The sequence below is a fragment of the Tupaia chinensis genome, unplaced genomic scaffold (assembly GCF_000334495.1).
Source record: "Tupaia chinensis unplaced genomic scaffold, TupChi_1.0 Scaffold144529_1, whole genome shotgun sequence".
In the NCBI taxonomy this organism is placed as follows: Eukaryota; Metazoa; Chordata; class Mammalia; order Scandentia; family Tupaiidae; genus Tupaia; species Tupaia belangeri.
Window position 1 is genome coordinate 3,752,682 of NW_006204388.1, and position 23,389 is coordinate 3,776,070.

Sequence of the window (23,389 nt, forward strand, 5' to 3'; positions counted from 1 at the left end):
TGAATTTATCTGTGTAGGGTACAGATAAATATAGCATCTGGTACATAGTCTGTACTCAGTAAGTATTAACGTTAGGTTATTGGCATTTTCTCAGTGTTGTATAATGATCATGCGTCGTTTTGTAACAGCTAGAAGAAATTTCAGCATTTCCCCAAGAATCTCGAATTTACAAAGCCCTACCAAATGGTACTTCCAAAGTAAGAGAATAAGGCAGTCCTCATTGGATCTTTTAAATGTGAAATGGATTGCAATATCAATTTATTCTCTTAGGTCTCGATTCTATTTTCCGTACTTATTAGAAACTTTGTTAAAAAGATCAGGAATGCATGAGGGACGATGAGTGATGGAATTACAGTGCTCCTTCCCTCTGCTTCAGCCCCTATTTCCCCTAGTGATCTTATGGGTGGAGGTGTGTGTGTGTGTGTGTATATATATATAAAATATAAATAAATAATATATAAAAATTGATTTGTGTAACACTTATGCAACACCAGTTCTAGTTTATTAGCTACAAATAGCAGGGTTTGTTGTTGTTTGGAAAAAAAAAAAAAACTACCAACTTTCATGGCAGTTGAAGGTCTTTAAGCTAAATGTCAAAACATTTTCAGTGAGAATTGTTTAGCTGTAAAAGGAGGCCTTTGGAGGAGTTTGTAGGTTTCTCTTGTTTGAAAAGTCTACCAGTGGGTGATGAAGATCTGTGTATAGACCAAGACCACCAACCTAGACTTCATGGAAGTTGTCACCTCCCAGATCCAGGCTGGCATTGATGAGCTATATTTATTCAGCACCCTCCATGTACGAGACACCTGGAAGACAGTAATGATTTAGACAGTGGTGCGCCAAGTTTAATGGCAGTTTGATAGATTAAAAATAATTACAGCACAATTGTGTGGCTCCATTTATTGAGCTGTTCTATATCCTGGGCCTTATTTTTTTTTCTTTTTTTCCCAGACGGCATATTTGTTCAAGAGAGAGAGAGAGAGAACAAGAACCCTCAGAGTGGGATGTGGGTCAACTTTGCCTGCCATTTCACCAACCTGTGAGGATTTGGGCATACAAGCACATGCTCTAGGTGTGTCTTTTATGCCACTGGGGTTGGGATCCAAACTCCAGTGGGACATGAGCTAAGTGGCCGGCCCTCCTGGGCCCTTTCCATATGTCATCTTCCTCAGTCCTCATACCATCCCAGATGAAGAAACTGAGGTCCCCAGGGTTCTGCACCTTGTTTAAGGTGCAGGAACAGAATTTGACCTAGAGTCATTCTTACTTCTCATCACACACCTTACTTCTCATCACACACCTTACGTGCTCTGCCGAAAGCCCCTATGGAAGTATATCTAGCTAGAGGGGAGAGTGAAGAGGGCTTTATGGATGCAGTTTCATTTGAAAGCTATCAAGTGAAGAGAAACACAAGGAAAGGGCTCCCTTTAAGAATGAGAGGATGCCTCTCCCTCAGGCTCACTCCTCTTTAAACCATAGCAGTAGAAGCCTCCACAGTAGCCCCCAAGACCCAGGAGGCATGAAAAAGACACAAGGCTTCATCCCTCAGTGACCTTGAGGCCTGCCCCTCCCATCCCTGGGCTCCAAGAGGTGCCCTTCATAGTACAGATGAAGGGACTAGCCCGCTAAGTCCTGTTCTAGAACCAGCTCATACCTACAGGTCCTGATTTCTCCCTTTCCCTCTCGTAGGCGTGACAAGAGAGTTGTGAACAGGAAGCTTGGATCCAGGGCAAAGAACGGAGGAGATTTAACTGGAGGAACTTCTAGGTGGATGATTGCATTTATTGCTGAGTCTCTCTTGAAAATTATTTCTAGTGTCCCTTAAATGTTTGGTTTGTCATGTCAGGCTTTATTAGGTATCATAAAAGTGCTTAGTGGTGAATGTCTGGTTGCCATCCTGTGACAAGGAGGGTTTTTGTCTTCTTTTAATGGGTCTGCATTTCAAAGGATTACTGTATAATAAAAACTACAGTGTTGCAGACGGTTAAGATTTTTGATGCTTTCAGCTCTGCTGGAGGATTAGTAGCTAAAAGAAGAACTTCTTTTTCTGATCTGCGTGAATGAATCAGTTGCTATGAATCTTCTGTCATTTTTATATTCATTGATTTTAAGGGGGAGAGTTTGGAGCCAAGAGATCAGAAAGCCTTTTATTCTGTGTGTATTCCTGTGGGATAGGCTACCATTCCCCTTGCAGGTAAGGTCACATAATTGACATAAGTTCCACTTTGGTTCACCAAGGGGTGAGGTACAAGCTCCAGTTGCACTTGAGTTGGTGTGATCATAGCTGCTCATTTGGTTGGGTCTGAATCAGCTGTCATTCCGCACTCACCCTGGCTGTGTACAAAACCACGTGAGCTCATTGGGAGCAAAACCTTAACTTTGCTAATGTAGAATAACCAGGCTTTTATTTAACTGCTAATGCTTTCCTTCAATGTCCTTGACCACTGGATGCTATACCCTTAGTCCCCGCTGGGACCCTTGGACTTAATGCCGAACTTGCGGTGACCTCAATTGTTTTTCTTTTTTCTTTTTGGGAAATATGGCAGAAGAGAAAGATGAGGCCTCTTCCAAAATGAAGACTCAAACTGAAACCCATTAAATCCCAGCATGAGCTAAATCTAAGGGTAGGAAGAGGAATCAAAATCCTAAAGCTCCTTGGGCTTTATTGAGGCTTACTGAAGACCTTTTGAGATAAAACCATCATACCAGGTGTATTCATCCAGACTCTCAGGCAGGGTAGAAAGATGTTGAGACCAAAGACTAGATGTCTGAGCTATACTGAGATGAATGAAGCCTTTGGAATCACTAGACTGTGCTGTGCATCAGACCACGGGGCTTCACATGGGTATGTAAGGTCATACTGGCTCTTCTGACAGATTGTCATGGAAGGTTGGGATCTCTTGACAGGACTACCTTAAACTGTTGTATAGGTTGTTCACTACATAAAAGTGCCTGACCAGGAAGCAATTGAGGGATTCAAATCTACTCAAAACAAGATGCATTCTGGGATAGTACTTCCTCTGCCAGGACAAAGATACTTCTTTCTGATGCTATCAAGTCTGCAAAGCTAGGTCCACTTGAAGAAGTTGCTTTGTTTAACTCACATGAAAGCACAGTGTGGCTAGCAGCAACTCTGTCTTAAAGCCCCTGCAGCCACAGTAGTTCCTCTAACTGTCATGAGCTGGCAAAGTCTGGCACATAGAAGCAGGTAATAAGTACCAGTGGAATGAAGGAATAAAAGCATGTTTTCTGTCGTGTGTGCCAACCAGGTACATGAACCTGTGTTGTTGGTTATTTTATTTTATTTTTTTGTCCTAAATCAAGAAAGTAAAGTAGATCATAGTCACTAGGAAATACACTACAGTGGGACATGACCCCTGTATAGGTGTGTTTCTCATTAGTTTATCATTTTCTTTAAAAAAAAAAAAATATTATTTTTAAATTTGCTGTAGGGTACATCTGCTCACTAGAGAGAGACATAGAAAGAGAGAAAGAAAGGAAAAGTGAGAAAGCAAACTAGGTTCAGGACTCAAACCATGGTCATCATGTGGGAGTTCAACACCTTAACCACCACGTCACCTGCTGGACCCCAGTTTGCCATTTTCTAAGGAACAGGAAAAGGCTAGCACTTGGGGTGTTAGCACTGTTTACTGTTAGTTGAACACCAACAACGTGCTTAATGTCATGCTTAATAATGCATGCCAGTGTACCTTGTACCCCTTACGTTGCATTCTGCCTGATGCAGGGAATGGAGTAGAAAATCCTGAAAGTATAGAAAGGTACTTAATGTTATTTAGTGACCTTGGGCCCTCCTTTTGGGGATAGGATGCAAGCAGCAGTGGCTGCAGGAACCTTTGGAACTTAACCTGTGAGTGGCTAATATTCTAGGAAAAGACTTTTCTAGTTTTAAGGTAAGAAATGGGGATACCACAACTACCAAAACTGAAGAGTTTATCTATGTCCCCCTCAGTGCCAACTGGCACTTCTTACATGCTTTTCCTTTTTAAGCCAATGCTGTAGAAAACCCACTGTCAGAATTAACTTCCTCTTCCTGGCTTCTCTCCTGGGAGGCATTGCATAGCAGGTGAGATCAACCATATGTGGGGGCTCTAACTGCCAAGGCATTGGTTCTAAGGATGAAGGTGCTAGTTTGTACTTGGGACCTTGGCCTTCTGCTGTTTTTTTGGCGAGACTGTACCTTGTGGAAAAAGCCAAGGTACGAAAACATGAACACCGATCTCATTAATCTGGTTAAGTACGGCCTTCTTCAGTCAAACTGAGATTCCCAAAGCCAAAATAACAGATAGTTCCTAATAAGGATTCCCCTACAGAGGTTTTTTTGTTTTTTGTTTTTTTTTCTTTCCTCTTCTTTTTCCTTTCCTTCCCCCCACCCCTCTCTCTTTCTTTCTCTCTCTCTGATCCCCACTTTCATTTCTTTCTTGCCAGAGGGAGCATGTGCCAGAGAGAGAAGGGAAAATCACTCCCCAGTGGGTATGGTCACTCCCCAATCCCTTCTCCATTTCTCCATCCTGGCAGGATTTGGCACACATGCACGTAGCATGTCTTTCAAGCTGTTGGGGCCAGGATTTAAACTGTAGTTGGCCATATGGGATCTAGCTCTCTTAACCACTAGACCATAAGGCCAGCAGGCCAGTCAACCTGCCTCCCTCCCTCTATCCCTCCTTCCCACCTCCCTTCTTTTTTTTTCCATTCTTGCCAGGGTCTAGCTCTGTCACAATCCTCCCGCCTGTCTCCCTAGTAGCTGGGACTACAGGCATATGCCACCATGCCTGGCTGTACGAGTGGGTCAGGAATCAAACCAGAACCTTGAAGTGGCCTCAGCCTATAGAGTAGTGGTGTCTTACTGTGCAAGACACTGCAGCTGGGCCATTGGGTGAGTTTCTTTAAACAAGCTCACCTGTTGTATTTATAGTGTAATTTGATTTTACAAAATTCCAGAAATCTCAACTTTTTAGGAATATTTCTCTGTTGACTTAAGCAGACTATTCCAGCACATGCTTTGCCCTCTTTTTTAACATAAATATTTGATGAGCGCCATGCTGCAGCCATTACTGTCTAAATCCAGAGAGCAAAGAAATGCTCCTGGCATCCCATCTGGGAGGTAACCCCAGTATTTCTGCCTCTGCCTCCCATTCACCTATAGTTCTCTGACTTCCTTATGGCTATAATAAATGTCAGGGGGCTCAGGCCACCCGCACCCAGCTGGTGATAGAGAACAGCAGAAGTCACCCTCTCCACACTCACTATGCTCGCTCCTGAACTCTGGACCGAGCACTCTCTGACTTCACTGACTTCCACGTGAGAACTTAGCTGCCTCTTCTCCTGAGCTGAACTCTTCTTTAGCTTTGTTTTGTTTAAGCTGGCCTGGTTCTCTTCTTTACACTCCTGGAAAAATAACTTCCCCAACCTCTTCATTTTTAAAAGCTAGGTAATATATTTATATGGTTCCCTCAAAACCTTACAACCATATAAAAAGGTAAATGCTAAAAAATACCATTCTGATTCTACCTTCGTCCAAACCTTTCCCATATTCTTTATTAGTAGTGACTTATAAATACAGATTAAAGTATTTTTTTATCCTTTCTCCTTCTTTCATAAAAGATGGAGTATTTCATATACTCTTTTGTGACTTACTTTTTTTTTTTTTGCTATAGGGCTCATGCCCTCACTAAAGAGGCTTGCCAGAGAGAGAGAGAGAGAGAGAGAGAGAGAGAGAGAGGGAGAGAGAGAAATTACCCCCAGGGAAGATGGCCACACCACAATCCCTTCTCCTCTCATGATCTTGGGTACATATGTGCACACGCCTAGCATGATTGTCCAGTGATGAGGTCCATGACTTGAACTGCACAGTTGGTCATATAAGATTCAGTGCCTTAACCTCCATGCTACCTTCTGGCCTATGATTTGCTCTTCTAAGTGTGCATTGTCTCCTGCAGCGCTCTGTCAGTATACCTCTGTCTTTTTAACGGTATAGTAGTTTTCTGTCACGTGGATGTTGTGTGGATGTTAATCCAACCAATGCCCTGCTGCTGGACCTCTGGGCCATTTCCAGGCTTTGGCTATTATAAACAGTGCTGTGATGAATAAAGGTGTAATAGTCATTTTGCTTTTGTGCAGGTATGCCTAAGGATTGATTCCCAGAAGTGGGACTGCTGAGTCACAGAGCTCCTATCCCTCTCCGGAAGGAGTGGGTCATTTTGTCCTTGTCCCAATAATGTATTGGATGGCATGGTTCCCTATAGCTTCACCAACAAAAAGAGTGTCAGCTCTTTTTACTTGTGCCAGTCTAGTTGGCGAAAAATTGTAACTTAGAGTAGTTTAAATTTTCCTATTTACAAGTGAGACGGAGGCCTGGAGCCCACTTGTACGTCTTTTCCTGCACATCGTCTAGGCCAGAAGATCCTCTGTGGGCATTTATTACCTTTCCTCTTGCATACATCTCTATCAGACTTTCTTAAATGCAGACTTAAGAATGTGATGTCTCTTTTGGGCCTCAGGATAGAGTGGGCTGCCAGATTGTCAGTGCAAAATCAAGAGAAGTGGAAAGTAGGGTTTTATGCCAGTTGCTAATGTCTGAATTATAAATAGTTTTTAGCTAATGGTATTATTAAACTGGGACTTCTCCAAAACCAGGATAAGATGATCTTCTAGTCTAGAATTTCTTCCTCTTGAACAAAAACAAAGAGAGAGATTGAGACTATGTAAATCCCAGTGGCATTTCCTACCAAAAAAAAATCTTTTAAGAAATCTAGAATTTTCCATTTACGTGTATCTCCTGAAAGAAGGTTATACATGCTGCAGTTCTTTTTCTGTTTACTCACTGAATTGTGCTCCTGTTCTTGCTTTTATTTCACCATCAGAAAGCTGTCCACTCTATTTCCAAGGTGAAAGGGAAGATGAAAGTAAAAGTACAATGTAAGAAGACAAGCCAGAGCTCAGGATTCGACAGGCTATGGGGTTGGTGTTCCATAGAATCATCTTTCTTTCTTTTTTTTTTTAATAATTCTTTTTTAGAATTATTTTATTTAATTTTTATTTATTCATTTATCTATTTTAATTTGACCAGAGAGAGAGACAGAGAAAGAGAGAGAAAGTGAGAAAGCGAGCCACCAGGTCCAGGACTTGAACCGTGGCCAGCGATGTGGGAGTGTCCAGCGCCTTAACCACCACGCCACCTGCTGGTCCCAGAACCATCTTTCTTATTGATGTGTTCTTTCTGTTAGCTCCTGGCATGCTATTTTAATATAAGATTAAACTTCATCTTTTAAAAACTGAATTCCATTGAAAGAGAGAGGAATTATGATTTAGTGAAAAGATGGCTGTGGTTTTGTCTGCACTCTGGCAGAAACGGAAATACTGGATGGTATAAAGGCATGGGGAGCAAGTGTAGATAGCAGAGACAGTGTGGAGGAGGGTGGGAAATGGCGGAGGGGGGGAGGAAGGGAATCAAGGAGAAAAAGAACGAAGCCAAACAGTTAAGAAACACAAAATGGAAAGCTATCTTTTGATGAACATACGTATGGTAATATCTTTGATTAAGCCAATATACAGTGTATTCTAGATGGGAAAATTCATTTTGTATGCTGTAATGATATACAGTGATTGATTGTAAAATTTAAAAAAATATATAAAAGAACAAGGAGGACTTTTTTTTTTTTTGGAGAGATTTTCACTGTAGGGCATGTGCGCTCGCCAGACAGACAGAGAAAGACATAGAGACAGAAAGCGAGAAATCACCCCCCAGGGGGGATGGTCACGCCGCAATCCCCTCTCCTCCATTCTCCTCTCAGGATCTTGGGCACGCACGCACACGCGCCCGGCGTGAGTTTTAAGCCTCCGGGTCTGGGACACGAACCGCTGTCGACTACGTGGGAGTCCAGCAACATAGCCATTACACTAACTGCTGGTTCCCAAGGAGGACGTTTTGAACTCACAGGACATTGGAGGTTAGGACACCTTAACCTGAATAATTAAAAAAATATATATTTCTCTTCTACTATTAAAAAAAAAAAAGAAGAAAAAGAAATTTGTAAGAGGCAGTCCCATATAAAGTTGGCTTATATCTCCATCACAAAAACAAAAAAATCTCCCCCAAACCCACAACAACAATAACAAAAACAGTCTCTTTCTCAGAGTTCCCACACCAGCAGTGAGCAGCCCTCGAAAGAGCCCAGTGAGAGGATCTTATCTTCTTGGGCCCATGCTCAATTTCTGCCCAGCTCCTGAATATGTGGCGATTAATTTTGTGAAGGTTGGTTTGAAGCTGTCTTCTGACACGCATCTCGACCTCCAGCACTGATTTCCTTCAGCAGTGATTTCCTCTACTGTAGTGTCAGCTCCCTGAGGACAGGGTCTTGGTCTTGGTCTTTATTCTCTTCCCAATGCCTAGAAGGGTACTTTTCTCAGCTACCGAGGGCGGTACTTTCTGGATCCAGCTGGATCTTTGTAGTTGACTGCATTTGTGATCTGTTGTCAGACACAGGCCTGGGAAGGTCATGCTACCCATCCCTTGGCCTTTTGGCAGGATACTGCAGTCCTTGGGAGCTCTCTGGCAGCGTGTTTGCTTAGGTTTATTAGACTGGGCCCACTTATATGATATTTCTCCTATATTAAGGTCTATAACCCTAATAATATAATGCAAAAATTCCTTTTGCCATGTAATATAGCATACCCACAAGTTCTAGGGATTAGGACAGGAACATCTTTGGACGGGCTTTCTGTCTACCTTGTAGAGTCATCCTAATACCAGTATGAACAAGATACACTTCTTCAAACTGGTGAGATACTATCTTTGGCTTAGGAATAAAAGATTTACTGCTCAAGTTTGCAGTCCGAGTCACCTGGATAATTCACCTGACTTCTGAGAGCTTCTTTTTGCCCATTTGGAAACGAGAGATGATACCATATTTCAGTACGTCTAACATGCCATGGATTATGACATGTGCCAGTATTCTGTGTGCCCCTAAGAAAGAAAATACTGCTTATCAAACTCACCTGTGTCAGCTGTGAGAGTGTATTTTTTTATGACTGCTATTACAATCACGGCAGAGGTACCAGGTTCACACAACACAGCAGTGTCCTCTCACATTTCTGTGGGTCAAAGGTTAGGTCAGCTGGTTTCTTTCCTTTGATCTTTTCAAGGCCCAAATCAAGGTGTTGGCCAGCTGAACTGGAGGCTCAGGGAAAAATCCATTTCCAAGCTCACTCAGGTTGTTGGCAGAATCCAGTTCCTTGCAGTTGCAGATGGAGGGCTCCATTTCTTTGCTGTCTCTGAGCGCATCACTACCCTCAGTTTTTATTATTTAAAATTTCTTTTTTTGTTTTTGAGGTTTTAGCCATAGGGTTTGTATGTTCACCAGAGAGTGGCAGTGAGAAGGAAGGTGAGAAATCACTCCCCTCCTCTCCCCAAGAGGGTTGGCTACACTGCAATCCCTTATTCTCCATTCTCTTCCTGGAACTTGGGACTTGCATACACTTCTGCCCAGCATGATTTTCAAACCACCTGGTCCAGGACTTGAATCATGGTCAACCATGTAGGAATCCAGTACTGGCCCCCACCCTTAATCTTTTCTTTTAAGCTTTTTTATTTATTTATTTATTTATTTTTTAAGAGAGATTTTTGCTATAGGGCACATATAAAGAGAAACAAAAAGAAACAGGGAGAAATCACCCTCCATGGCCACACTGCAGTCCCTTTTCCTCCATACTCCCCTTGGGATCTGGGGCATGCAGGTACAGGGACCCAGTGTGAGTTTCAAGTGCCGGGTCTGGGACTTGAACCGTGGTTGGCCATGTGGGACACCAGCAACATAACCATTATTTCATCTGCTGGTCCCCCACCCTCAATTTTTAAAGATCTCTCTTTGGTCTTTGCCCTTGGTCCCTATAGCTCAGTGTCAGCAATGGCATGACAAATCCTCTCATGCTTAGAATTTCTCTGTTGTTTCTTTTTGCTCCATCTCTCTGCCTGTAGCCAGAGAAAATTTTCTGCTTTTAAGAGCTAATTTGCTTAGGTTTATTAGACTGGGCCCACTTATATGATATTTCTCCTATATTAAGGTCTATAACCTTAATAATATAATGCAAAAATTCCTTTTACCATGTAATGTAGCATACCCACAAGTTCTAGGGATTAGGACAGGAACATCTTTGGAGGGGCTTTCTGTCTACCACATAGAATCATCCTAATACCTGTATGAACAAGATACACTTCTTCAAACTGGTGAGATGTTATCTTTGGCTTAGGAATAAAAGATTTACTGATGTATTGTGCTGTCAGGAAAGTCATGACACATTTTTGCATAGAAAACATAAAAAAAACACCATGACTTTCCCGACGACCCACTAGATATAAAGCACTAGCCTTCATAACAGTAAAAGGCTCTGGTGTTAATCGTTATAATTATAATTGACAGTGTGATTATAGTGGTCACATAATATCCATCACCTTTAATCTCAGTTGAAGTTATTTGTGTGGTTAAGTGCATTTGTCAAGTCCTAATTGAGAGGGTATAATGTGCCAGGAGCCTGTGCACCTCCTCACTGCTTGCAGCAACCTCTGAAGTTGGGGACTGTGGGGAGCAGATTCAGAGAGTGCTGTGCTGAGGGCAGTAGCATCCTGCTTTGATCCTGGTGTGTCTGACTCTTCTATGCTCTTTTCATGGTGCTGTGTTGGCTGTGTCACAGTCCCTGGTGGCACCAGATGAAAAGTGCAGTGGGAGAGATCTCCACCAGGTGTGCTGGAAGGGGTGGCCTGCTGCAGGGGCAACGGACATAGCACAGGAGATGTTACCTTGTGGTAACTCTCTCTTGTACTTGGGTATTCTTTAGTTCTCAATTGTTTAGTTCTGTGGACAAAGGCCCCATCTTTTCATCCTTTCTTCAGTTTTTAATAATCACCAAAATGATCTGTTTCATTTCACAACTATTTATTAATTGTCTACTCTGTAGGGATACAGTTTTGAGTAAGATATGCAAAATTCCTTAAGCAAAGCCACTCTAACAAGGTCAGTTTAGTTAGAGATAAGTACTGTGAAGGCAACAAATTGGGATTAAAGCAGTCAGAGGTGGACTGAGGTTGGGAGGTGACTGCCTTAGTGAAAGAGGCCAGGAAAGAGCACTCTGCTAGGTGACATTTGAGCAGAGAGCTGAATAACGAAGAGGAGGCAGCCAGGTTGATCTGGGAAGAGAACATTCCAGGTAAAGAGTACAGCCAATGCAAAAGTCTTGAGCTAGGAATGAGCTTGGTGCATTAGAACACCAGAAGGTCCCTGGGTAGAACATAAAGAACACAGAATTCGTGGATGGTAGGAAATGAGTTTGGAGAACTAGGCAGGGGCCAGATCACACAGGCCATTAGAGAGAGTCTGAATTTAGTGAAATTGTAAACAAGACCTCACAGAGAAACCTGCTTTTTGTTCACAGATAAGCTCTAGTGGGTAGAGAATATAGTTGGTATGCTGGGTAGGCACTGTGTTATTTTCAAATGGAGGAAAGTTTAGGGTTGGGGAGCCCTAAGCTTTGTCAACTATTTTAAATGTAACCAGAGAAAAGGAGAAGAGGCAGGATATGGTTTAGCAAAATGGGGCTCAAAACAGTAACTACCTGAATCCAGTAAATACTCAAAGATCATAGTGTCTGGAATTTTCTCCACACATAACTGCAGATGGTCTTATCTGAGGCTTTTGAAATTCAGGTAGTTGTTGAAAACTGATCTCATCATCTTGTCTTCAAAACCTGCTTTTTTTCCCTACTTTCTCAAAGTCAGTTCAAGTCATCTCCATCCATTCCTATTGCCGAACTCTAGATCCCTGAGTCATCCAGAATGCCTCCCTCCTCTTCACCACTCTGTAGCTCAGCCACCCCTTTCCCTGACCAAGCCAACCATGTCCACTTCCTAAACATCGCTCCTGTTGGCTCTTCCCTACCCCCACTGCTTCACCTGGATTATTACTATGGCTTCCCAACTGACATCTGCACTCCTGTTGCCACCAGAGCGGTTTCTCTAAAACACAGGTCTGAATGGATTGGCTGGAAGCATCTATCACTTCCTAGTAGTTAAGAATACCCAGATTGAAGGTCTGACTGTGCTTCTTAGCAGCTCCAGAACCTTGGAAAAGATCCCCCCGGAGGGCTTATATGCTTACTAGAGAGAGAGAGAGAGGGAAAGGGGATGTGATCATCCCCAGTGCTTTCTTTTCCATTTCTCCATCCTGTTGGGATTTTGGCCCTGTTATATTTTTTAGATTACTGGGCCAAAATTTGAACCTTGGCTTGCCATATGGAATCTGGCTCACTTAACCACTTCGCCATGGGGAAGGTACTGTTGGAAACATTTTTAACTACTTGGTCTCTCAGTTTCCCTGTTTCTAATGGGGTGAGAATAGCACCGACCTCAGAGAGATGTGAAATTTCCATGAGTTGACAGGTACAGAGCGCTCAGGACAGAGCCTGATATGAAAAACCCGCACTGAATATTGCCCTGTGCCTCTCCTTCACAGCCTGATCTGAGCGAGCTCCCCTCTTCCGCTCTCCACGTCTGCCCTTCCCTACTCCACAGGTAAAAAAACTACACAGTGTAGCGCATGGACAGAACTCTGAACAACCTGCAACTAGATAGGTGTCGGCGGCCCGCAAATATAACTAGTGCATTTTTCTTTTAGCAATCTGACAGTCATTTTATATGTTAAGTCTAATAAGCTGGACTTGCATTTTGTCCAATTTTTAGCAGTTCATTTTTATTGTAGTTTACAAAAGTCTTGGTCCATAATGAATAGAAAAAAAAAAAAAACCTGGTCTTCCCCATGCACCGTTTGAGCAGCACTTCTGTGTTCTCATACACCCTCTGTGTGACTCGCACTGGCCGGTAACCCAGGCTCACTGGCTGTGAAGCCTTAAATCTCTCTGGATTTTTTCACACAGTTTCCTCTGTGTAGAGTTTATTACGTATTTATGAAGCACCTGTAATAAAACTCTGAGGACATAAGGATGAATAAGGTGCTGCTTCTACTTTTGAGAAAGTTACTCTCAAACGCCATAGTGAGTTTTTGCCTGTCTCTAGAAACATAGCCTAATTTCATTCTTTCATTCATCTTTGAAGAAAAAAAAAAAAACTGTTAAACATCAGCTGTTTACTAGGTCTTTCAGCTCTGCCTTAAGGAGGCTGGTAGGTCCTATTCTCTTTGAGAATGTGTTTTCTAGTCTACCAAGGAAAAAGGAAAGGATAAGATAAATTAAATTAAGAGGGGAGACAGACACAGATAATGGCAATACGATAGGTGTGTCAAACGGCTGGGTGAACACAGAAGTATGGACGTGCAGAAGACGACCGTGCCTGGCCTTGCTTTGGCTCGGGCAGAGAGGTAGAAGTCAGGGATGTTTTCACAGTTGAGGTAGAAGCAATGTATCGAGATTAAGATCCAGGTCTTGGGGTTGGGCAGTGCTACATCTGCAGTGTAGCATTTTGCAAGGTTGGCCCACAGGGGAAGGAAGTCTCCCGGTCCACAGTGGGAGATTGCCCTAAACACACCAGGAGCACATTTGCCCGTGATGTGGGACTGGCTGAAGCTGAGGGTGGATTGCAGCATGAAGACCTTGTTGGAGGTGCCCTCCCCATCCCTGGTCTCTTGCTCATGAAAGAAAGGAATAAGTAAACTTAATTAAAAAAACAAACAAACAAAAAAAGACGTGATTCAGGTTTGAGCTCAAGCTCACAGCCAAAGCCCAGGTCTGCTACTCCTTAGCCATAAAACTGTAAGTGGCTGCCGCTCTGAATTTCAGCTTTTTCCATCTAGAAAATGAGGATCCCAGTACCTACCTACTGCCTCCCAAGGTAGTTCTGAGGCTCACGCAAGATTGTGTTATAATGTGCTTAGAAGAGGACCTGACGTACAAATTTCCATAAATATTAGCTGATGTTATTCTTGCAATTACCTTTTTGCTCTTTCCTATATTCCTGTCTCTGACTTAAATTCCACCTTGCCTGAGGTTCCAGTAGCTTGCTGTTCAACCAGCATCCTAAGATTACATTGAAGTATGTGCATTGCCATGTTCTCTCTCTCCTCCACAATGCATTGTACCTCTTAAACTTGATGGCATCTTTTCATTCTTAAATTGCTAGTGAGGGGCATTGTCCAGCACATAAAAGATTTAATAAGTATTTAGAGAATTTGTATTGTATTAAATTATCCTTGAGCACTTTTCAAAAAGCTTTGTGAGGAGTCTGGTCAAACATGAATCTCCTCTTCCCAGATGGGGAAACTAAAGCTCTTTCTAGAAAGCTTCTATTACTTACCCAAGATCATGGAGTTGGCAAATGGCAGAGGTAGGATTAAAACTCCACAGTTTTTGTTTCCCTGTTTCATGCTGTCCTGTCAAGTCTATCTTGTAAGCTAGGGAGTTGTATGGGTGCTGGCCAGACTCAGAAACTCTTATCGCCTGGCCCTGCCTATACCTGGATGGCTGAGTGAGCAGGAGCAAGGCTTTGGGACACACCCTCCCTCCCCACCCGTTTCACAGCTGCCCCACTGGTATTTATGGGTCACACCCTGAGCAGTGAGGGCCCACCTAGAAACCTGGGGTGGAGGTGGGGGCAGAAGGGCCAGCTGGCCTGAGCTGGAGGCAGGAGAATGGAGGGAGGTGGGAGGATTACAGATTATTCACTGCACCTCAAAGTGAGTAATTTGTAGCTAAGTCTGGAGGGCTGGATGAGTTGAGGAGGAGCCTGAGTGGAAATCAGGGCGTTAGAAAGTTGTGAAGGCTCTGGTAAGGATATCCAGAGGGCAGTGAGTCTGTTTCTTAGACTTCTTTCTCCCTCCATCAAAGCCTTGATATAGTTCTTGTTCCCCCTCAAGGAAAGGGGTATGCTTTGCCCTCTGCTCAGCCATCTGTGCTGGACCCTAACCACTTAGCCTGGTTAGTAATCTTTATTATGTTGGCAGAGCAAAAGGATAAATTGACAGCAAGTACTCTGACCTCGAACCTTCCTAACTTGAGAAAAGTTTAAAATTTATGACTTTGTCCATTATCTTATCCTTTCCTTTTTCCTTGGTAGACTAGAAAACACATTCTCAAAGAGAATAGGACCTACCAGCCTCCTTGGAGACAGAAGTGGCCAGGGCAGTGTTCAGAAACTTGACTGCATATTAGGATCAGCTGGGGTGAGATTTTGAGTATCACTAAGCTCTGGACATACCCAGACCAGAAGTCTTCTGCAAAGCTTCCAGGTTGTGTCTGCACACACTCAGGGTGGGAGCCCTGGCATAGTGGGCTTTTTGATGCTGGACCTGACTTTGAGACTGCAGGGTGGGTAATTGAGATGAGGGGACCTTGGGACTTTACTGGTATAGAGTCTTATGGATTCTGGCTCATTTTCCTCACCCAGAAATGGGGTCTGGGAGTAGCCTTTGAGTACAGATCTTCGTGTCAGCCCACAGAGCCTCTTCCTCAAAGTACACTCAGCCCTACCATGGGGCAAATAATCTATTTGTGACTGGGTGGTTAAGGCACTGGATCCCACATAGCCAGTTCTGCGGTTTGAGTCCCTGATCCAGTGGCTTAAAAAACATGCCAGGCATGTGTAACTACACCCAAAAGGTTTGTGCCCAAAATCCTGAGAAGAGAATGGAAGAGACGGGATTGCAGTGTGGCCATCCTCCCTTGGGGCATGGTTTTCCACGTTTTTTTTCTCTCTGTCTCTTTCCAGTGCATGTGCCCTATGGCAAAAATCTAAAGAAAACAAAACAAAAAGGACTCTTTCTACTTATGCACAAATTCGTGGTATGTCCTGTTAAGTAAAAGTAAAAAAGAATGTCCTTGATGGAAGACGGTCCCCTTTCCCACTTTGATGCAGTGATGCCCAGTGTAAGAACGCTCGACTCTGGACAAGGCCCACAGTGGGAGGAGCGACCGGGGCTGGGCTCTGCTCTGGTACAGGTCACACTGGGTGGGCAGTTTTCTTGAGAAGCTTCATCTTGGGGTTCTGGGACATAAGCGTTACTCAGGACCACATTTGTTATTTTTTGTTTTTGAGGGGCTTACATTATATAGACTCTTGGATTTTGACTAGAAATGCTTTAATGGTCAACATGGATTTCTGTTTTAAGCCCAGAAGTATAATTTCACTGGGTTGTTGAAAAAGTCACAACATATTTTTGCGTAGAAAAACATGTCATGACTTTTCCAACAACCCAATATTTTAATCAAGGATTTCATAAATGAAAAATCATGAGAAAGGCAACTTGTAACATTCATTGTCATAGAAACCATGTGTGGCTGTTTTGCTGGATACAAATACAGTTGTAATTTAAAAAAAAATTTTTTTTTTTTTTTTAGAGATTTTTACTACAGGGTGTGTGCGCTCACTGGAGAGACAGAGAGAGACAGAAAGCAAGAAATCATCCCCTGGGGGAATAGCCATCCTGCAATCCCTTCTCTCCTTTCTCCTCTTGGTATTTTGGGCACGCACACATGCACACATGCCCAGTATGAGTTTCAAGCTGCTGGTTCTGGAACTCGAACTATAATTGGCCATGTGGAAGTCCAGTGCCTTAACCATTATACCACCTGCTGTATTTCAAAGAGAGGTTGTGTTTGATTGAAATTTTTTTTTTTTTTTGAGAGGTTTTCGCTATAGGGCGCATGCGCTTGCCAAACAGACAGAGACAGACAGACAGAAAGTGAGAAATCACCCCCCCTGGGGGAATGACCACGCCGCAATCCCTCCTCCTCCATTCTCCTCTTGGGATCTTGGGCATGCACGCACACACGTCTGGTGTGAGTTTTAAGCCACCCAGTCCAGGACGCAAACCGCGGTTGACTACATGGGAGTCCAACGACATAGCCATTATGCTGACTGCTGGTCCCTGTTTGATTGAATTTTTGATCCACTTATATTTCCCCATTCCCTCTTGAGAGCTAGAAGCCTTTTGTATGGTAACATTTTCGAGAAGCACCTGAAAGTGGTAGCCTTTGGGAACTTTTATGGTCATAAACTGAATAAAAATAAAAACCAAAATCTTGAAAGTGCAACTGGATTTTAAAGCTATATAATACTTTACTCCCTTTGTTATGGGAAGGAGAGGGAGGTAGCTTTTTTGTGGGTATCTACTCTTGACTAGGCATTGTAATGCCATAAAGATGGTTTAATTAGTTTAGTTTATGAAAGAGAGAACTACAGGTCAGAGAGGTTCAGTAATTTGCCCACGGTTGCAGAGCTCCTGAGGAGCAAAGCCATAATTCTAACCTGTACCTTGTTTGACTGTTCATCCCATCCTCCCTGGACTGAAATAAAAGACACACTTCAGAAAGTATGAATTGTCTAGTACCTTTAAAACACTTGTTTTCTTTTATTGTCTCCAGAAGATAGTCATGATAAGCACATAAAATATAAAAGCATATAAAGCATTGTAAAACCTGAGGCTTAATGGAGTCCTCATCTTCAGGAGCACAGCAAGTCCAGGAAGGAGAAAGTGTTTCCTGGCAGGTACCATGTTTATGAAAAGCCCGGCAATCATTCATGCAAATTCATTTTTAAACTGACTCATAACAGCTGCAAAGACTGGAATGATCAGTTCCCAGCTCAATTGTCTTTTTATTATTCGTGACCCGCCCTGGTTAAATAAGGAGTTGTAATAGGTAGGAACAGTTTTGTTGATTAATATACCTTTAGTTGATTGTTATACTGTTATGCAGGCTTTTTGATTATTTCACCAAAGACAGCGCTAAGGAAGTTTAGAGTACACGTTGAGAAGTGTTGGACAGTTCAAGAGTTGGCATTCTCCAGAATTTCTAAACAGTAAGGGCTCAGGGCTCGCAGTCTGGAAGGCGTGCTAGGGGACAAATTTGGAAGCTGTTTGCTAAGCAAGCATGTTTTATTTTGTTCGTTTTGTTTTGCTTGTGTGCTCCTGTAATGTTTTCTAACATGTTTTTAATTCATATTTTATAAGGTGAGAAAATGTTCTTTGTCCAAATTTAAAAGGACCCATGTAGTGACCCAGTGCGGAAGCTGGACTGGCAGGATTTAAATCCCAGCTCTGCCACTTGCTAACTGACTCCAGCGAGTCGTTTAACCTTGCAGTGCCTCAGTGTCCTTTCCAGGAAAACGGAGATGATAATGGTACCGTTCTCCTGGGTCTGGTGTGAGGTGTGAGTTAATATATATAAAGTGCTTACAACTGTGCCAAGGAGCAGCCTAGACACTCACATGCTTGTCATTATTACTTTGATTAACTGGAGCTTAACTAATTTAATTGGAGGAACTGATGGAAGTAATAGGGATAGAATGGGGATAGTGAGAGAATTCAGAAGTTGTCACAGATGGACCAGCCCGTGGTGTGGTGGTTAAGGCAGCTGGAACCCACATGACTGACTTCACAGTTCAAGTCTTGGACCTGGTGGCTTAAAAATCACGTGGGGCGCATGTGTTTGTGTGGCCAAAATCCCCAAGGAGGAGGGATTGAGGTATGGCCATCCTCTCTTGGGGGTGATTTGTCACTTTCCTCTCTCTGTCTCTCTCAAGTGAGCAAACCTATGCCCTAGGCAAACACCTAAAAAAGGAAAGAAAACAGTGCACGTGTGTGCATGCATGCCCCAAATCCTTAGTAAAATGGAAAAGAGACTGCACCATGGCCATCCCCCCGGAGGGTGTTTTCTTCCTTTCCCTTTGTCTCTCCAGCTAGCTACACTGCCCTGTAGCACATTACAGGGGGAAAAAAAAGAAAACCCACATGACTGACTTCACAGTTCAAGTCTTGGACCTGGTGGCTTAAAAATCACGTGGGGCGCATGTGTTTGTGTGGCCAAAATCCCCAAGGAGGAGGGATTGAGGTATGGCCATCCTCTCTTGGGGGTGATTTGTCACTTTCCTCTCTCTGTCTCTCTCAAGTGAGCAAACCTATGCCCTAGGCAAACACCTAAAAAAGGAAAGAAAACAGTGCACGTGTGTGCATGCATGCCCCAAATCCTTAGTAAAATGGAAAAGAGACTGCACCATGGCCATCCCCCCGGAGGGTGTTTTCTTCCTTTCCCTTTGTCTCTCCAGCTAGCTACACTGCCCTGTAGCACATTACAGGGGGAAAAAAAAGAAACAAAACAAAACAAAACGTTGCCACAGTTCAGCCTTCTGCAGATCCTTCCTGGATCCGTATTCCGGTTCAGCGTCCTGGATCCGTATTCCGGGTCAGCACAGTGCTTTGACTTCATGGTTTTCATTTTCTGGGTACTCCAAATTTGTATTTCTACATCATGGTAGAGTGGGAAGATCACTGAACTGTTTAATTTTTCAGACATCTTCTTATTTTAGCTCTACTTCCAAGAAGCATTAGACCTGGCTTCTGCTGAAGATGTATGTTCCGTGGGGTAGAGACAGAACCGCAGAAAAGATCCAAAGCTCTGTACATGAGACATCGTTCTTCTAGTTGCCGTGGAAAAGGGTCTCCTGTGCTTCGGTATTAACTGATGCTTAAAATCATTATAGGCTGTAGTTTTCCTTCTGTGATGAGAGGATACCTATCAGGACACTTTTTTCATGGCCCTAAACTGCAACAGATTTATTATATAGGGTCTTATGGGATAGGGCCTTATGGGAGGGACACTGCTGACAGTTTCTTCAGTATCTTCTGCAGTGTTTCCTGGTGAATATTTAAAGGGATTATTCTCATGGCTATTTCTCATGTTAGCCCTTCATGCTATGTAATTCATTTTTAGTGACTGCATTTCTACAGCAAATAGGAAGTCCAAGCGCCGTGTTCTTTTGATCTAATGTGATCAACGGGCCAGCATGGAAGTCCTGACAGCGAGAAGGGGTAGAGCCAAGAGTCTGCCATCTTGAGTTCTAGGTACAGAATTATGGGATGTGACAGCTGAAGGGGGCCATTGTCATTGTGGAGTCCAACTTCTTGGTACAGGTGAGGAACGGAGGCCCAGAAATTTGCCTGAGTTTCCATAGCTAATCAGTGGCAGTCAAGGACTCCTGATTGCTGCACCAGTTCAACAGTCCCATCCTTGTCATAAAGTGTGGACTTTGGAATCACTCTGTGCAAAATGTCCTGCTGTGGTGAAAAGGCATGGGCTTGGTAACCACCAGCTTCTTGTGACTCCTAAGCATTTGAAAAGTGATTCATGTACCTGAGAGGTTGGATTTTTGGTTGAATTACTTATTATTAAACCTAAATTAATATAGACACATGTGGCTGATGGCTACCATTTTGGACAGCCCATGTTTAGAGACACTGAGGAGGAGAAAAACACCTGTCCTCATTCTCAGCAGGTAAGGCTTTCTTTTCCTTGTCCTTATCTCCTACCTCATTCTCAGCAGGTAAGGCTTTCTTTTCCAGTGGCTCAGGTGCAGCTGTCTTGTGTACCTGCACCAGGCACCTCCTCCCTGCCCCTGTCTGCTAGGAAGGCGGCTGCTCAGTGAAATGAGAAAAGTGGACTTGATCTCTCTCTCAGCCACCTCCACTGATCATCAGGATGACCTTTAGCTGGGCACTTAGCCCGCCTATGCCTCAGTTTCCTCATCTGTCAGCTGAAGTTAACACCTGTTCTGCTTTTCTGTCAGACATGTTGCGAGAAGCTCAAATGAGGAAGTCAGTGAGAGCAGAGAAAGCAACTCCCTTTGCAAGCTGTATTGTTTTTCTTTAAATAGTATTTGTATCTAATAATATTTTTTATTTTTTTAAGTTTCTTTTTTTATTTTTTAAGAGAGACTTTTGCTATAGAATGTGTGTGCTCAACAGAGATACAGAGAGATAGGAAGTGAGAAATCACCCCCCAGGGAGGATGGCCGCATGCAATCTTTTCTCCTCCATTCTTCTCTCAGGATTCTGGGCATGCATGCACATGCACCCAGCATGAGTTTCAAGCTGCCGGGTCTGGGATTCGAACTGTAGTCAGCCATGTGGGAGTCCTATGATGTAACTGCTGCACTATCTACTGGTCCCAAGTTTACTTTTTTTTTTTAATGAGAGAAAGAGATACACAGTAGAGTCTCAGGCCATGATCTCTCCTAACCACCAGCTTTCCCAACTGTGCAGGCTGACCCAGGTACCAAACCAAGCATCTTACTTCTAGACCCAGCTCTGCTTATGCAGCAAGCATGCTGCTGCTGTATACTTGAGCTGGTCTGGTATTTTTGGTTTTGATACGAGTTGTGGATGGGTTTTCCTTTGTCTAAGATGCTGCAGTCAGATGAGCTTACTGTGTCAAGGTGATTGCGTTGTCAGGATGGAGATGATAATAACTCATAGCCCATATGAAATATGAGTTAGGTGGCATGGTACTGATGAAAGACCGCAGATTTTTATCAGTGGGTGCTAGTTTTCATCACAGTATTGCTTAACTAGGCATTCCCTAGCCTGTCACTCCACAATTGGCTGTTTCATCTGAGAAACCAGAGCCGATCCCCTCTCCTGACAACTTTCCACTTTGATTTTCTTTCTTTTGCTTGTTTACTTGTTGTTGGCCTGTGTAGGTCCCATTTTGAATACTTGACACTGTCAGTAGATAACAGCCCACTCATGATGGTTCCCTTGGTCGTAGCCTCTGCATCAGTGGTTTTCAAACTTTATCCTTGATGGTGAATCTCAACTGGCATGTCCACAGCTCACCGGTGAGCTTCAACCACCTTCAGGAGTGTCGCCACCGAATTTTGTTCAAGGCATAGTAAGTCTTCTGACCTGGTGTGAGTTGGATACTACATGCTCTGGATAGCACGCAGTGTAACATCAAGCTGTGGCTAAAGGTGATAGTGAGATCGACTCTTCTGAAGTTTGCTGAAGCATATGAGATAGCTGAGTGGGGCCTTTAGTGCAGTGATGGAGGGTGGCCCAGGGCATAGTGGCTTAGCTGTGGATGCCCCTAGAAACCCCAGGAAATACTTTATTTTATGGCACGAGGGTTTGCCTTGTAATTATGGTTGGATGGTTCGATGTTGTGTTAAGTCTTTTCATTCTTTCACTGATGCCACCAAAAGTTGGCAAACTACGGTAAAGAGTGCTCTTCTCTATACCAGAGGTCCCTTGGGGATGGCTTCAGGGACTAAGGTGGAACCTAAGTGAACGCTTGTCAGCTCTCTCTACTCAGTCCAATCAGAGACATTTCCAGTTCATGTTTCACAAATCAACCTTCTGAATAAGATTGTTTTTGAAGAGGGGTTCCTCTGCTTATAAAGAAAAAGGTTAAAAACCACTTCTCTGCAGCAGTGGTTTTCAAGTTTAGTGAGTGTCTGAATCACTGAGAGGACTGTTAACATACAACCTGTTGGAAGATTCAGTTTGTCTTGAGTTGCAGCTTGAACATTTCCATTTCTGAGCTGTTTCCAGGTGACGTGGATGCTGCTGGTCCAGGGACCACACTCTGAAAACTGAACCACTAACTCTAGCAAATAAAACTGATAATACTAACTACCTTTGTGTGCCCAGTGCCATATTAGATGTCTCATTTGAAGCTAAAATCTTTTAAAGTATCTCTATCCCCATTTTATAAAGGAGAAAATTGAGTCATGGTGAGAATCGTAATAAATCACCTGTTACCGTATTATTATTCATCACAGAACTAGAATTTGAACCAGATCTGGGAAAAGCCAAACACTTTTTATATTCAGAGTGTTGCTTGCTTTTCTTGCAGACCAGTGGTGCCTGAACTATGGTCCAAGGTGGGGAAGGGAGAGGCAGAATTTATTGGAAGGGGTTTGTAAATCCGAATGTAAAGCAAGCATTGCTGTCAGACGGAATGGCTTGTAGATCAATGTCATCTTTCTACCTACCTACCTACCTACCTGTCTGTCTTTTTTAGTTTTAATTAATAAACTATTTTTAGAGTGGTTTTAGATTCACAGCAGAAGTGAACAGAATGTACAGAGAGTTTCCATGTACCCACTGTCCCACGCATGCACAATCTCCTTCACTATTCGTGGCCCACACTCGAGTGGTACATTTGATACAATCAATGATACATTTGATAACATTGGACATCATCACCCAAAGCCTGTAGTTTACATTAGAGTTTGCTCATGGTGGTGTACATTTTATGGGTTTTGACATCGTTCAGTGACATGTATCTTCTCTTGTAGTATCATTCAAAATAATTTCAGGTCCTAAAAATGTTCTGTCATCTGCCTGTTCCTCCTCTATTCCCCATATCCTATATAAACCACTTGTATTTTCACTGTCTTCATAGCAGGATGTCAAATATAAGAGGCTTTCAGAAAGTTAACGGACAGTATGTATTATGGAGAAACTATTCATGAACTTTAAAAATTTGCATTAAAGTAAATTTGTACTTCTATTTTTCCATGAAATTTTCAAAGTCCTCATATAGTTGGAATGTAGCCTTTTTGAAATTGGCTTTTTTTTTTTTTTTTTTTTTTAGT

The 23,389-nt window shown here is 43.0% G+C and overlaps 1 protein-coding gene across 2 annotated transcripts in view; it reads left to right on the forward strand.

Moving 5' to 3' along the window:
* The first annotated feature begins 966 nt into the window (after window positions 1-966).
* The window catches only part of GNG12 (G protein subunit gamma 12), a 132,080-nt gene continuing 109,657 nt past the window's right edge, over window positions 967-23,389 (forward strand). Inside the window, exons 1-2 of one of the 2 annotated variants that reach the window (XM_027767735.1) lie at window positions 968-1,072; window positions 1,690-1,767. The gene's annotated coding sequence lies outside the window, so the exon portion shown is untranslated. Of the gene's footprint in view, window positions 1,073-1,689; window positions 1,768-23,389 lie in introns of both variants that reach the window. The other variant, XM_027767736.1, reaches the window with a different exon arrangement.